Source organism: Lolium rigidum, chromosome 3, assembly GCF_022539505.1.
Source record: "Lolium rigidum isolate FL_2022 chromosome 3, APGP_CSIRO_Lrig_0.1, whole genome shotgun sequence".
Classification (NCBI taxonomy): Eukaryota; Viridiplantae; Streptophyta; class Magnoliopsida; order Poales; family Poaceae; genus Lolium; species Lolium rigidum.
Window position 1 is genome coordinate 75855028 of NC_061510.1, and position 13977 is coordinate 75869004.

Below are 13977 nucleotides of genomic sequence, written 5' to 3' on the forward strand. Positions count from 1 at the left end.
AAGCAGAAATTCAGATTTTTTAAATTTAATTGAAAATAGTCGAATTTATTCAAAATTGTTATATATTACATGGATTTGAAGAAAATTCGATGAAATTTAAACCTAAACCCTAATATATTAGTACTTGCGGCGCCCAGAGGGGTCGTAGTACTGGTGGAAGTTGTACATGCCGTCATCGACGACGTCCTGCTTGTCGCGCTCGTCGGGCTCGTCCTTCACCGCACCGTTGGCCCCAGCTTCACCGTCGTTGGTGAGGTCGACGAGTGCCATCCCAGCGTCGCAGATGGATATGGCGGTCGCCGCGTCGATGTTGCCCCTCCAGGCGTCCTTGTCGTTCAAGGACGCCATGAACGTCGCGTGCAACCCTGGGCAGTCCTTGGGGTCGTCGCTGCTGGCGATGAGGCGCTACCGCCGCTCGTACTCCACCATTTGCGCGTCCTTCGCGGCTTCCTCGTCGTCCTGCTCCTCCTTCACCTCCGGCTTCGGAACGAAGAGGGCGCCGTCGGCGCGCCTCTGCTGCTTCCTCGGTGGTTCACGGATGGTGATGTTGCTGCTGCCGCGCCTCCGAATTGCAGGCAGCCCCGCCTACTCGGGCTCCTCCTTCAACTCGCGCTTCGGCACGCTGTACGGCGCGGCGCGGTGTGAGGAAGGCGCCGACCGCGCCAACCCTCAGGAAGAAGAGTTCGAGGAGGACGAGTACGTCCTCCTCAGCTGGCAGCGCGCTGAAAACCCGAGTAGATGGCGGCGGAGAAGGTGGCATCTCTAACCGTGGGGTGTTGTTGTGGATGCCGTTGACGAAGGCCGAGAGGGTGCGCCCGAGATCACTCCAGAGAAGGACGCGCCCCTCCTTGTTCCACGTGTTCCTTCGGCCGACGAGGCCGTCAGTGCTATTCCTGTCGGTGTCGTACTGTGCCTAGAAGAAATCCACCCACCAGTCACCGTTGCCGGCGGGGGCCCAGGAGGGATCGGCGCGCTCCTCGGCGCTGACGCGCACGCCCTGGGGTTTGATCGCGTCCCTCCAACGATCAGTGCCCGGCGGCGGCGAGACGCCTATCCCGTTGACGGCCAGCCTCCAGCCGCCGCTGCTTGGTAGGCGCATGTCCGGCGGGAGAGGGTACCACGCGCCGTACAACACCAACGCCTCCGACACCGTGAGGCTGCCACGCCCGAAGCTGTTCGCGGCGAGGATATTCTTGCGGGACGACGATATTGGACCATGGCGAGAGGAAGGAAGAAGGCGCGGTGAGATTTGAATGTGGAAAAGAAGGAAGGAGGGGGCGGTCTTTATTGTACAACAGCGGCAGGCGAGACATGATAAGTGATGTCTACATATGCTTCTATTCTTGTAGACAGTGTTGGGCCTCCAAGTGCAGAGGTTTGTAAAACAGCAACAAGTTTCCCTTAAGTGGATCACCCAAGGTTTATCGAACTCAGGGAGGTAGAGGTTAAAAATATCCCTCTCAAGCAACCCTGCAATTACGATACAAGAAGTCTCTTGTGTCCCCAACACACCCAATACACTTGTCAGGTGTATAGGTGCACTAGTTCGGCGAAGAGATAGTCAAATACAAATAATATGGATGATTATAAGTGGTAATTGCAATCTGAAATAAAAATGACAGCAGGCAAACATGTAGCAGAACTGGTTGCAAATGGTATTTTAATGCTTGAAAACAAGGCATAGGGATCATACTTTCACTTGTGGACACTCTCAATAATGATACCATAATTGAATACATAGATATTATCACTTCACTATGCTACTCTGAACCACTCTCCGGTTTGATAAAAAACATAAATTCACTGCGTAGGACTGTATAAGCACTCCTTAAAGTTTGCATTCCTAATCTAAGGGTGCCCCATGCTATCACTTTGAGCATACAAAGATGATACTAACTAGACACCACAATTCATAAGTATTTCTGTAAATTAAGCTTAACAAACAAATACGGTGTGCACACTGTCACCTTCATACCGTTGGACAAGGTGTCCCCGGAGATCACATAATAAAACCACTTGAGTAGCACAATAGTTGAAGAATAACATCTACTTATTCAACTAGATTACAAAGCTCATGATCACATAAAGATCATACATGGAGAGATAGATAGACCACATAGCTACCTGTAAAGCCCTCAGCCTCGGGGGAGAACTACTCACTCCTCATCATGGCAGTCAGCAACGACGATGAAGATGGCGGTGGAGTCGATGGAGATGGCTCCGGGGGTCATCTCGTCTGATCTTATACGGTAGTGCAGTGCATACCGTAGTGCAGTGCATACCGGGCATACCAGGGTCATCTCGTCTGATCTTATACCGTAGTGCAGTGCATACCGGGCATTTTTTAAATTTTCATACTCCTCACCGCGGTAAAGGATGCAGTCATTAATGCATGCATGTATCTTCTGCATCTCTAATCCTAGAGGGCACATAACCTTCTTTGCTTCGTATGTACTGTCAGGCAATTCGTTATCCTTTGGAAGCTTCTTGTTCATTATTTCAGTAAGTTCTCAAATGTCCTGTCACATATACCAGGCTCTGCCTTTCATTGCAGCATCTCCAGTGTGGTACCGAGTTTTGTGTTTCCATCTTCGCAATTTGGGTACAACTTTTTTTTGTGATCCCTCTAACATGCCCTTTAACTTCCGCTTCTCGTTTGCACTTTCTGCTTCTCTGTGTGCATCAGCGATGGCCCGACGAAGATTATCAGCAGACTCATCTGATGCCTCTTCATATTCAGCTTCCCCTGCCTCTTCATCTTCAGCCCACCCTATTGTAGTATCACCGTATTTAGGGTACATATCATCATCCTCTTCTTCTTCATTATCTTCCATCATAATCCCTCTTTCTCCATGCTTGTTCCAACAATTATAGTTGGGCATGAAACCTTTCCAAACAAGGTGGGAGTGAAGGACTTGCCATCTAGAGTATTGCTTTAAGTTCCGACAAGTCAACACATGGACAACACATAAAACCATGCATCCGCATGTGGGTTTTTCTCAGCCACACGAAGAAAATCTTTCAGGCCCACAGTGAACTCGTTAAGGCGTCGGTCAACGTACATCCATTGACGTCAGTATTTTCATCATATAATTAAGTTTATCAAAAAAATCATTACATAACATCATAAATAGTGAAATGACCACTGTAAAAATGAAAGGGTAGAGTTGCTTACCTCGATCGAGGAGGAAAGAAAGAGGAGAAAGCTTAAGCGTCGCTCGGGCACCTCATATTATTTTTGTTATGTGTGAAATCAAGTGACATCATTCTCTCAGGCATTTCATCGAGCACCTCTTGTGCATAGGAAAGAAAAACAAACAAGCACACAACCCTCACACCTTCCACCAAGAAAAAACAGGGGAGAGGGTTAGCTGGGGTGAGCTGAATTTATAGGAAAAGGTGGGGGCTTTGATACGTCCATTTTGCATCACTATTTTATATCATAATTTGCTGTTATTCATTGATATATTTCATATTTAGAGATGATACTTATGTTATTTCATCTATTTTGCATGTTTCATGATCGTTGGAGAATTATTCACCGGAGTCGAGATTCTGCTGGAAAAAGCACCGTCAGGGTACCATATTTCTGAAGATCAACAATTGACGGCAATTATACGAAAATTCCTATTTTTCCAGAAGACGAAGGGAGCCAAAAGGAGGGGCCGAGAGGGGCCGCCATGGGCCCCCCCATAGGCCGGCGCGGGCCCTGGCCTGGTCGCGCCGCCTTGTGGGGAGGGGGCCCACAGCCCCCTCTGGCTGCCTCTCCTTCACGTACTTCTTCGTCCCGAAAACCTAAGCCCCAGGGAGTTACGGAGAATTGACAGAGCCGCCTCTGCGGGGCGGAGAAACACCAGAGAGAAAAGAGCTCTCCGGCGGGCAGGAATCCGCCGGGGAAATTCCCTCCCGGAGGGGAAAATCGACGCCATCGCCATCATCATCGAGCTGGACATCATCTCCATCATCATCATCATCATCTCCATCATCTACAACGCCATCTCCACCGCTGCATCTCGTCACCGCTGTAACGATTTGGGTTGGATCTTGATTGTTTGATAGGGGAAACTCTCCCGGTGTTGATTACTACTTGTTATTGATGCTATTGAGTGAAACCATTGAACCAAGGTTTATGTTCAGATTGTTATTCATCATCATATCACCTCTGATCATGTTCCATATGATGTCTCGTGAGTAGTTCGTTTAGTTCTTGAGGACATGGGTGAAGTCTAAATGTTAGTAGTGAATTATTGTTGAGTAGTATTCAATGTTATGATATTTAAGTTGTGGTGTTACTCTTCTAGTGGTGTCATGTGAATGTCGACTACATGATACTTCACCTTTATGGGCCTAGGGGAGTGCATCTTGTATTCGTTTGCTAATTGTGGGGTTGCCGGAGTGACAGCAACCTAAACCCCCGTTAGTATATCGGTGCAGGAGGGATAGCAGGATCTCAGAGTTTAAGGATGTGGTTAGATTTATCTTAATTACTTTCTTATATTTGCGGATGCTTGCAAGGGGTATAATCACAAGTATGTATTAGTCCTAGGAAGGGCGGTGCATTAGCATAGGTTCACCCACACAACACTTATCAAAACAATGAAGATTAATCAGCCGTATGAAGCGAAAGCACTAGACTAAAATCCCCGTGTGTCCTCAAGAACGTTTGGTCATTATAAGTAAACAAACCGGCTTGTCCTTTGTGCTAAAAAGGATTGGGCCACTCGCTGCAATTATTTCTCTCACATTTTATTTACTTGTACTTTATTTATCTGCAATATCAAAACCCCCTGAATACTTGTCTGTGAGCATTTATAGTGAATCCTTCATCGAAACTGCTTGTCAACACCTTCTGCTCCTCGTTGGGTTCGACACTCTTATTTATCGAAAGTACTACGATACACCCCCTATACTTGTGGGTCATCAAGACTATTTTCTGGCGCCGTTGCCGGGGAGTGAAGCGCTATTGGTAAGTGGAATTGGTAAGGAAACTTTTACTGTACGTGTTGATTTTGTTTCTGCTTGCTGCAATAAGTCATTATGGAGAGATCCTCCCTTGAATTTCTATTTGTGAAATCTACTACTACTGCAACGGTAGTGGATGAGGCGCCAGGTGAGGAAGTAATACCATATAAAATACCTATGAAAATTATTGAACGTGTTGTGGATAACCGCTATGAAGGGGATGGAACTGTTCATCCTGGAGATCATTTACTGTTTTTACATGAATTATGCGGGTTATTCAAATGTGCGGGTATTTCAATGGATTAAGTTAGGAAGAAATTATATTTGTTATGTCGCTATCTGGTAAAGCGGCGCATTGGTATAAACTGCTGAAGGATGGGCGTTCTCTTGATTGGAAGGATATTGTGCCTCTATTTTACTCTAAATTTTATCCTCCAAGTGAAATTCACAAAGACCGCAACCGTATATATAATTTCTGGCCTCATGATGGAGAGAGTATTGCCCAAGCGCGGGGGAGGTTGAAGTCTTTAATGCTCAAATGCCCCATTCATGAGCTTCCTGGTAATATTATTATTGATAATTTCTATCCAAGACTTTCTTTTCAAGATAAAACCTTGCTGGATACTGCTTGTTCTGGATCATTCACGCGCAATAAAGAAGAGTTTAAATGGGATCTTCTTGATCGAATCCAAGAAAATACTGAAGGTTGGGAGAACGACAAAGGTAGAGTGTCAGGTATAAATTATAATTATGAATGCATTGAAACTTTTATGGATACTGATGAATATCGTAATATGAGTGCTACATATGGTCTTGACTCTCAAGTTGTTGCAAATATTTATAAAGCCTTTGCCTGTCATTTTGAATTGCCTAGGAAGAATTTTGATAAGTATCATGAACCATATAAAGATAAAGTTGATTCACCTAAAGGTAAATGTATTGAAATTAAAACTGTTGATCATGTTCTTCCTGAAGCTTATATTGAAAAACTCCTTTCCCTGCTAAAATGAAGGAGTATTCTGTTATAACTAGTGTAGTTAATAAAAGTGCAAAGAAACCCATAGAACCCGAAGAACAAATAAAAGTTGAACTCCGTCGTTGCAATAGTTAAAGATCTTGTTACTGAAAATGTGGAAGATGGTCATATTATTTTTTGTGAAGATGCTTCTAATATTGTTTCGCATCCTAATAAGTCTATGAAAGCCGGTGTTCTCGTGCTCTCTCGTTCGAATTGGTGATCATTGCTATTATGGTTTATGCGACATTGGTGCGAGTATTAGTGCCATTCCTTATGAGCTCTACACGGAAATTATGCATGAAATTGGTTCTTGAGAACTTGAAGATATTGATGTGGTTATTCGGCTAGCTAATAGAGAAACTATATCTCCCATTGGTATTGTTCGAGATGTTGAAGTCTTATGTGGTAAGATTAAATATCCTGCTGACTTACCGGTTGAGGATTTAGGTGTAACACCACCACCAAAGGAAGATCCTGTATTTGATTTGAAACCATTACCTGATAATCTTAAGTATGCTTATATTGATGATAAGAAAACATATCCTGTTATTATTAGTGCTAAGCTTTCAGATATTGAGGAAGAAAGGTTATTGGAAATATCGAAGAAGCACCGAGGAGCTATTGGCTATACTCTTGATGATTTGAAGGGGATTTCTCCCGCTATTTGCCAACATGCCATTAATATAGAAGATGGTGCAAAACCTGTTGTTGAACATCAGCGTCATCTAATTCCCAAGATGAAGGATGTGGTAAGAAATGAGGTATTAAAACTTCTTGAAGCAGGTATTATATATCCTATTGCTGATAGTAGATGGGTTAGTCCTGTGCATTGTGTTCCTAAGAAAGGAGGTATAACTGTTGTGCCTAATGATAATGATGAGCTTATTCCTCAAAGAGTAGTTGTAGGGTATAGAATGTGCATTGATTTTCGAAAAGTTAATAAAGTTACTAAGAAAGATCATTACCCTTTACCTTTTATTGATCAAATGTTAGAAAGGTTGTCTAAAAATACTCATTTCTGTTTTCTTGATGGATATTCTGGGTTTTCACAAATTGCTGTTAGAGCTAAAGATCAAGAGAAAACCACTTTCACTTGTCCCTATGGAACTTATGCTTATAGGCGTATGCCTTTTGGTTTATGTAATGCTCCTGCTACTTTTCAAAGATGCATGTCTGCTATTTTTCATGGCTTTTGTGAGAAGATTGTTGAGGTATTCATGGATGATTTTTCTGTCTATGGGAATTCTTTTGATAATTGCTTGCGAAACCTTGATAAAGTTTTGCGAGAGATGTGAAGAAACTAACCTTGTTCTTAATTGGGAGAAATGCCACTTTATGGTTAATGAAGGAATTGTATTGGGACATAAAATTTACGAGAGAGGTATTGAAGTTGATAGAGCTAAAGTTGAAGCAATTGAGAAGATGCCCTATCCTAGGGATGTTAAAGGTATTCGTAGTATTCTTGGTCATGCTGGTTTTTATAGGAGGTTTATTAAAGATTTCTCTAAAATTTCAAAGCCTCTTACTAATCTTCTTCAAAAAGATGTACCTTTCGTTTTTGATGATGATTGTAAGGAAGCTTTTGAAACCCTAAAGAAAGCCTTAACAACTGCTCCTATAGTGGAACCTCCTGATTAGAATTTGCCTTTTGAAATTATGTGTGATGCTAGTGATTTTGCTGTAGGTGCTGTACTTGGACAGCGAGTAGATAAAAAATTGAATGTTATTCACTATGCTAGATGCTGCTCTAGATGCTGCTCAAAGAAATTATGCTACAACTGAGAAAGAATTATTAGCAGTAGTTTTTGCATGTGACAAGTTTAGACCCTATATTGGTGATTCAAAAGTCACAATTCATACTGATCATGCTGCGATTAGGTACCTTATGGAAAAGAAAGATGCTAAGCCAAGGCTTATTAGATGGGTTCTTCTTTTGCAAGAATTTGATTTACATATTGTAGATAGGAAAGGTGCTGATAATCCTGTTGTTGATAATTTGTCTAGATTGGAAAATATTACTTATGATCATGTTCCTGTTAATGATAGTTTTCCAAATGAACAATTGGCTGTAATAAAGGTGAGCTCGCGAGAGAGCCCTTGGTATGCTGATTATGCTAACTTTATTGTTTCGAAGTACTTGCCTCCAACCTTTTCAGCTCAGCAAAGGAGGAAATTCTTTTATGATTTGAGGCATTATTTTTGGGATGACCCACACTTATATAAAGAAGGAGTGGATGGTATTATGCGAAGATGTGTCCCAGAATATGAACAACAAGAGATACTGAGTAAATGCCATGGTAGTGTTTATGGAGGACATCACGCCGGAGATAGAACCGCACAAAAGGTTCTACAATCAGGTTTTTATTGGCCAACACTTTTCAAGGATGCAAGGAAGTTTATCTTATCTTGTGATGAATGTCAAAGAGTTGGTAATATCTCTAGACGCAATGAAATGCCTATGTATTATACTCTTGTTATTGAACCATTTGATTGTTGGGGATTCAACTTCATGGGTCCTTTCCCTTCTTCAGAAGGTAACACTCATATACTTGTCGCTGTTGATTATGTTACTAAATGGGTAGAAGCTATACCTACAAAAAGTGCTGATGGTGAGACCTCTATAAAAATGCTTGTAGATGTTATATTTCCTAGATTTGGAGTACCTAGATATATTATGACTGATGGAGGTTCTCATTTTATTCATGGTGGTTTTAGAAAAACTCTTGCCAAATATGGTATTAATCATAGAATTGCTTCAGCTTATCATCCTCAAACTAGTGGGCAGGTAGAATTGTCGAATAGAGAAATTAAAGCTATTTTAGGAAAGACTCGTTAATAAATCTAGAAAGAATTGGGCTAGTAAGTTAAAGGAAGCATTGTGGGCTTATAGAACTGCTTATAAAAACCCTATGGGAATGTCTCCTTATAAAATGGTTTATGGAAAAGCTTGTCATTTACCTTTAGAACTAGAGCACAAAGCTTATTGGGTCCGTAAGAGAACTTAATAAAGATTTTAAACTTGCCTGGTAAGAAGAGGTTGCTACAATTGAGTTCTTTAGATGAATGGAGAAGTGAAGCTTATGAAAATGCTAAACTTTTTAAGGAGAAAGTTAAGAAGTGGCATGATAGAAGAATTATTAAAAGAGAATTTAATGTTGGAGACAAAGTCCTATTGTATCGGTCTCGTCTCAGATTTTTTTGCGTGGAAATTACTCTCAAAATGGGAAGGACCATATGTTATTGATGAGGTATATCGTTCAGGAGCAATAAAAATTAGCTCTTTGGAAGGTAACGCCACACAAGTAGTGAATGGACAAAGACTCAAGCATTATATTTCTGGAGATTGTTATAATGAAGATATTGATATTATTCAAGTGATAACTCCGGAAGTTTTCATCAAAGATCAAATTGACAGTTCTGCAGAGTCCGACTTTGAATAGGTAACAGTTTTAGTAATAAAAAGTCCGCGTTTAGCTTTCTGAACAATATTTCTGCTGTTTTGGAAAATATGAAAAATTACGGGATCGAAACGGAGTGGAGGAGACGCGCGAGGGCCCGTCACCATAGGCCGGCGCGGGCCCCACCCTGGCCACGCCGCCCTATGGTGACAGCCCCTCGGCGTCCCGTTTCGACTCGTTTTCGGCCTGGAACCTTCCTTTTGTCGTAAAAATATTTGCTATATAATCCCCCGGATCCCCAGAGGTCCGTATATCGTTTTCTCGTCGTGTTTTGTTTCGAGCTGTTTTCTGCCAGATCTGTTTTTGATCTAGAAGCACCATGGTCTCCAACAACAAAGACAAGGAACCTTGGGAAGAGGAGATGGATGAAGGGGTCAATAAGGGAGTGAAGAAGATAGCATCAGCAAAAAGAGAGCGGGAAGCTATGGAGAGTAAGCCAATCTTGGTGGGATTTGTTAACACTGGGCGTTCTTTTTCTCATAACTTGCAGGGACTTCTTCCGCCTGCTCTTAGCCTCGACTCTTTCCCTTGTGTGGAGGAAGCAATACGGGTTACCGATGAGTTCTGTGGTCAATATCGTGCTCTAAGAAGGGAAGTGGAGATACTTCAGGAGGAGAACCAGCGACTTCGCAGAATGCTAGAATATTACTCGATCCCCATCACAAGGCCGCCACCGCCACATTCGGATAACAATGAATCTCTTCGAGTTTTAGTGCAGAATTGCCAAACTGAGAAGCTAAGGCTGAAGGAGATCCTTAAGAAGCGCGAGAGGAATCCACCACCATCATCGCCGACGAAGGAGTAATTCATCATCGGTATTGGCATCCCCTTGGTTTGTTCCAAGCTTGGGGGAGTGCCGCGGTATCACATCATCACTATCTTTATCTTTTACTATCAAGTAGTGTCATATCATGAGTAGGGAAGTTATCATATAATAGGTTGCAGTGTGGAAGTATCTCTCTCTTAGTTGGTTATCTATGTATCCGTTGGTGTGAGTTATCGTTATAGAATATTAATGAGAAGTCTTATCATTTACTTTTTGCACACCTTATTTTAGTTTGCAATTTCTTTTATATGATTACTCTTGACATGAGTATTGATATCACTTTGGGAGCATCAAGTAAATCTATTTGGTTTTGGCAAACTTGGCATTGGTCAATAGCAACAACACCATGATGTTTAAGTAAAAAAGGGAAATACATGTAGACACATTACTCTATTATCTTTATGCTAATGAGTTAGTATTCTGTAGTTAAAATTGCTTGTGCTTACAAGAAAGATGCATGATTGTTTCTATCACATGTATATTTGTTTGTTTTCCTCAACCTTTATGCTTGCTATCAAACCTTGCGAGCCAAAGACCTGTATTGAGAGGGAATGCTTCTCATACATCCATAACCTTAGACCAAACCCATGCCATTTGTGTCCACCATAACTACCTACTATGTGGTATTTTGCGCCACTCCAAGTAAATACTTCATGTGCTACCTTTAAATAATTCAAACTATATTACTCCTTATTTGTGTCAATGTTTTATAGCTCATGAGGAAGTATGTGGTGTTTTATCTTTCAATCTTGTTGGGCGGACTTTCACCAATGGACTAGTGGCACATCCGCTTATCCAATAATTTTGCAAAAAGAGCTGGCAACGGGGTTCCCAGCCCCAATTAATAACCTTCATTAATAATTCTCTTCACATGTTTTGCCCTGATTTATCAGTAAGAAACTTAATCTTGCAATAGACACTCCTCCATGGTATGTGAATGTTGGAAGGCACCCGAGGATTCGGTTAGCCATGGCTTGTGAAAGCAAAGGTTGGGGGAGTGTCATCCATAATAAAACTAAAATACATGTGTAAACAAAAGAGAAGGGGGATGATCTACCTTGCTGGTAGAGATGCCGTCCTCCATGGGAGCCACTCTTGGAAGGTTTGTTTGGCAAGGGGGTTAGAGTGCCCACTACCATTCGTTGACAACAGCAAACACCACTCAAAATCTTACTTTTATGCTCTTTATATGATTTCAAAACTTGAAAAGCTCTAGCACATGATTTAATCCCTGCTTCCCTCTGTGAAGGGCCTATCTTTTACTTCTATGTTGAGTCAGTAAACCTATTTCCCTCTATCTTAAGCAAGCAATTGAGTTGCTGTGAACCAACCATTTATGCTATGATTCAGTTAATCATGTCTTTTATGCTTTCTTGTTTAGTACAAATTTTATCTGATTGAATATGACTTTGAAGGTTATCAATGATTATGAGGAGATTGTTATGATTGAGGATGAAAGCCCTGCCATATAAATGATTATTAGAAGATAAGTACAATATGTTAATAGTTCTCCGACCAAGAACAAAGTTTGCCATAACCAATCATGATTTCCTATGCACCTCTATTTGTGATTTCTCTTTACTTATTTCGAGTTGAGTTATATGAGGAAGATGTTTACTAGAATATCTTGTGTGAATCAATATGATGCTTCTTGTCCGTATTTTATTTATCGACTCTTCACTCCATAAACATGTGGTCTTGTTTATTGAGCTCAGTTTCGCTTGGGGACAAGCGAGGTCTAAGCTTGGGGGAGTTGATACGTCCATTTTGCATCACTATTTTATATCATAATTTGCTGTTATTCATTGATATATTTCATATTTAGAGATGATACTTATGTTATTTCATCTATTTTGCATGTTTCATGATCGTTGGAGAATTATTCACCGGAGTCAGGATTCTGCTGGAAAAAGCACCGTCAGGGTACCATATTTATGAAGATCAACAATTGACGGCAATTATACGAAAATTCCTATTTTTCCAGAAGACGAAGGGAGCCAAAAAGGAGGGGCCGAGAGGGGCCGCCATGGCCCCCCCATAGGCCGGCGCGGGCCCTGGCCTGGCCGCGCCGCCTTGTGGGGAGGGGGCCCACAACCCCCTCTGGCCGCCTCTCCTTCGCGTACTTCTTCGTCCCGAAAACCTAAGCCCCAGGGAGTTACGGAGAAATGACAGAGCTGCCTCTGCGGGGCGGAGAAACACCAGAGAGAAAAGAGCTCTCCGGCGGGCAGGAATCCGCCGGGGAAATTCCCTCCCGGAGGGGGAAATCGACGCCATCGCCATCGTTATCGAGCTGGACATCATCTCCATCATCATCATCATCATCATCATCTCCATCATCTACAAATCCATCTCCACCGCTGCATCTCGTCACCGCTGTAACGATTTGGGTTGGATCTTGATTGTTTGATAGGGGAAACTCTCCCGGTGTTGATTACTACTTGTTATTGATGCTATTGAGTGAAACCATTGAACCAAGGTTTATGTTCAGATTGTTATTCATCATCATATCACCTCTGATCATGTTCCATATGATGTCTCGTGAGTAGTTCGTTTAGTTCTTGAGGACATGGGTGAAGTCTAAATGTTAGTAGTGAATTATTGTTGAGTAGTATTCAATGTTATGATATTTAAGTTGTGGTGTTACTCTTCTAGTGGTGTCATGTGAACGTCGACTACATGATACTTCACCTTTATGGGCCTAGGGAGTGCATCTTGTATTCGTTTGCTAATTATGGGGTTGCCGGAGTGACGAGCAACCTAAACCCCCGTTAGTATATCGGTGCGGGAGGGATAGCGAGGATCTCGTAGTTTAAGGCTGTGGTTAGATTTATCTTAATTACTTTCTTGTATTTGCGGATGCTTGCAAGGGGTATAATCACAAGTATGTATTAGTCCTAGGAAGGGCGGTGCATTAGCATAGGTTCACCCACACAACACTTATCAAAACAATGAAGATTAATCAGCCGTATGAAGCGAAAGCACTAGACTAAAATCCCCGTGTGTCCTCAAGAAAGTTTGGTCATTATAAGTAAACAAACCGGCTTGTCCTTTGTGCTAAAAAGGATTGGGCCACTCGCTGCAATTATTTCTCTCGCATTTTATTTATGTACTTTATTTATCTGCAATATCAAAACCCCCTGAATACTTGTCTGTGAGCATTTACAGTGAATCCTTCATCGAAACTGCTTGTCAACACCTTCTGCTCCTCGTTGGGTTCGACACTCTTATTTATCGAAAGTACTACGATACACCCCCTATATATACTTGTGGGTCATCAGGCTTTAGCACTAGTTTGTGTTTACCTTTCGCACCGGTTCATGCTATGAACCAGTGCTAAAGGTTTCGCGCCTGCCACGCGGCTGGCGACAACCCTTTAGCACTGGTTCGTGCCACAAACCGGTGCTAAAGGTCCCGCACGAACCGGTGCTAAAGCTCTGCTAGTCCCCTGCGACGTCCTGGCCGCACGAACCGGGGATAATGCACCCTTTAGTCTGGGTTCGTAGCACAACCGGTGCTAATGCTCTTTGGAGCTAAAAATATAAGCCATGTTTTCTACTAGTGGTATGTGATTGAATTGCGCAGTTTTAGTTGGGAGAGGAAGAGCAACAATGATGAACCAGTATAGGATTGATAAAAGAGGTATGACACTTTTGCTATATTTATGTATGCAATTTAATAATGGAAATTGCTCACAACATGGGTTCATTAATACT